Source organism: Sapajus apella, unplaced genomic scaffold, assembly GCF_009761245.1.
Source record: "Sapajus apella isolate SASKATOON/1434 unplaced genomic scaffold, GSC_monkey_1.0 scaffold29, whole genome shotgun sequence".
In the NCBI taxonomy this organism is placed as follows: domain Eukaryota; kingdom Metazoa; phylum Chordata; class Mammalia; order Primates; family Cebidae; genus Sapajus; species Sapajus apella.
In genome coordinates, this window is record NW_022436969.1 from 889892 (window position 1) to 893294 (window position 3403).

The following is a 3403-nucleotide window of genomic DNA, read 5'->3' on the forward strand; positions in this document are numbered from 1 at the left end:
TGTTGCATATGTACACACATGGCAGTGTGGTTTGCTGCCTCCATCCCCCCATCACCTACATCTGGCATTTCTCCCATGTTATCCCTCCCCGACTTCCCCACCTCCCCACTGTCCCTCCCTTGGCCCCCCTCAACAGACCCCAGTGTGTGATGCTCCCCTCCTTGTGTCCATGTGCTCTCATTGTTCAACACCTGCCTATGAGTGAGAACATGTGGTGTTTAATTTTCTGTTCTTGTGTCAGTTTGATGAGAATGATGGTTTTCAGATTCATCCATGTCCCTACAAAGGACACAAACTCATCATTTTTTATGGCTGCATTGTATTCTATGGTGTATATATGCCACATATCCCTTGTCCAGTCTATCGTCGATGGACATTTGGGTTAGTTCCAGGTCTTTGATATTGTAAACAGTGCCGATATGAACATACGTGTGCATGTGTCTTTATAATAGAATGATTTATAATCCTTTGGATACATACACAGTAATGGGATTGCTGATTCAAATGGAATTTCTATTTCTAGGTCCTTGAGGAATCACCACACTGTCTTCCACAATGGTTGCACTAGTTTACACTCCCACTAACAGTGTAAAAGTGTTCCTATTACTCCACATCCTCTCCAGCATCTGTTGTCTACAGGTTTTTTAATGATTACCATTCTAACTGGCATGTGGTGGTACCTCAGTGTGGTTTTAATTTTCATTTCTCTAATAATCTGTGATGATGAGCATTTTTTCATATGTTTGTTGGCCTCATATATGTCTTCTTTTGAAAGTGTCTGTTCATATCCTTTGCACACTTTTGCATGGGTTTGTTTGTTTTTATCTTGTAAATTTGTTTCAGTTCTTTGTAGATTCTGGATATTAGCCCTTTGTCAGATGGGTAGATTGCAAAATTTTTTTCCCATTCTGTTGGTTGCCGGTTTACTCTAATGATTGTTTCTTTTGCTGTGCAGAAGCTCTGGAGTTTAATTAGGTCCCATTTGCCTATTTTGGCTTTTGTTGCCAATGCTTTTGGTGTTTTAGTCATGAAGTCCTTGCCTATGCCTATGTCCTGAATGGTTTTGCCTAGGTTTTCTTCTAGGGTTTTTATGGTGTTAGGTCTTATGTTTAAGTCTTTAATCCACCTGGAGTTAATTTTAGTGTAAGGTGTCAGGGAGGGGTCCAGTTTCTGCCTGACTCCACAGAAATACAAATTACAATCAGAGATTACTACCAACAACTCTATGCACACAAACCAGTAAACCTGGAAGAAATGGATAAATTCCTGGACACTTGCACCCACCCCTCCAAGCCTAAACTAGGAAGAAGTTGAAATCTGGAACAGACCAATAACAAGGGCTGAAGTTGAGGCCACAATGAATAGCCTCCCAACCAAAAAATGTCCAGGTCCAGACGGATTCACAGCTGAATTCTACCAGACGTACAAAGAGGAACTGGTACCGTTCCTTCTGAAACTATTCCAAACAATACAAAAAGAGAGAATCCTTCCCAAATCATTTTATAGACACCTTTTGAAGTGCTTTGCAAATATCACCTTTGATCATTATAAAAACCCTATTTTTAATATTCATCCTCCAAAAAGAAACATTTAGTATTCATGAGGTTAATTATCAGCCCAGTATTACACAAGAGTCGGAGCAGCATAGTTTAACAGGTCTGTCTGCATTTAGAGCCTAAGCTCTTCAATATTGTGCTTTATTGATTATCTTCTACCAACTAATATGACCCACTGCATTAATGCTGCTGTAACAAATCCCCACAGATTTAGTGGATTAAAACAATACAAATTTATTATCTTAGAGTCTGCAGATCAGAAATTTAAAATAGATCCTATGAGGTTGAAGTCAGAGGCTGAGTTCCTTCTAGAGGGTGCAGAGAGCATCCATTCTTTGCCCTCTCTATTCTCTAGAAGAAGCCAAATTCCTCTGCTTCTGTGTTCCTTCTCCTTCTCTGACCCAACTCTCTTGCCTCCTTCATAGAAGGACTTTTAAGATTACATTATGTCTGCTCACATAATCCAGTAAAATCTCCTTATCTCAAGGTCTTTAATTTAATTGAAACTGTAAAGTCCCTTTTGCCATATAAAGTAACATATCCACAGGTTCTGTGGATTGACATCTGCTGGGGGGTGGGGTGGACACTATTTTGCCTACCACACTCACATTGAAATAAAAAATGCATTTTATGGCTCGTTTGGTGCGGACCTGGTACCTCTTTCGTGAAGTGGCAGCTGAGGAGACTCCGGCACTCGCATTGGCCGATGAAAAGCCCAAGAAAGGAGTCAAGACTGAGAACAATGACAATATTAATTTGCAAGTGGCAGGGCAGGATGGTTCTGTGGTGCAGTTTAAGATTAAGAGGCATACACCACTTAGTAAACTAATGAAAGCCTATTGTGAACGACAGGGATTGTCAATGAGGCAGATCAGATTCCAATTTGACGGGCAACCAATCAATGAAACAGACACACCTGCACAGTTGGAAATGGAGGGTGAAGATACAATTGATGTGTTCCAACAGCAGACGGGAGGTGTCTACTGAAAAGGGAACCCTGCTTCTTTACTTCAGAACTCTGTTCTTTAAAGACCAAGATTACATTCTCAATTAGAAAACTGCAATTTGGTTCCACCACATCCTGACGACTACAGTATAGTTTTCTCTATTCTTTCATTTTCCCCTTCCCCATTCCTTTATTGTACATAAAGTAACTGGTATATGTGCACAAGCATATTGATTTTTTTTTTTTAACAGCCAATGATATGTTTTGATTGACATCAAGTGGAGACGGGATGGGGAAAAATACTGATTCTGTGAAAATACCCCCTTTCTCCATTAGTGGCATGCTAATTCAGCTCTTCTCTTTATATTCCAGTAAGTTATTTTGCTCTCACTGTTTTAACAAAAAAACAACATAAAAATATTTGCATACCTTGTTTGATTGGAGGCTTTTAATGTTTTTCATTTATCATTGTAAAACCAAGGACAATTTTATAACTTTTTTGTACGTAGCTGTTACATGTAGCGCAATCTGTCTTTAAGTAGGGATAAATTACTCTAAAACAAAAAAAAAAATCCTAGATAGTTTTCCCTTCAAGTCAAGCATCTCGTTGTTTAAATAAACTTCTTGTTTAAAATTTAAAAAAAAAATGCATTTTAGTTTTGGAAGAATGGTTGCTGACTCCATATGTGGCACGACAGTATCGTATTTGGAGCGATACAATTCAACTGGTATTTTTAATGATGAAAACCTAAGTCAATATGATCACTGCACTCTTTGGTTCTGTGGTTTGCATATTTTGTCCAGCAGGAATTTAGAGCTTTACTATGCAAGGCTTCTTCTAGGAGACAAATGCCTTCATCCAAGCACCATCTGTGTGGGGCAACTCTCTATCAGTTTACAT

The 3403-nt window shown here is 39.0% G+C and overlaps 1 pseudogene; it reads left to right on the forward strand.

The window, feature by feature from the left end:
• Positions 1 to 2177: 2177 nt before the first annotated feature.
• On the forward strand, positions 2178 to 3068 carry LOC116561334 (annotated as a pseudogene).
• The last annotated feature ends 335 nt before the right edge of the window (positions 3069 to 3403 follow it).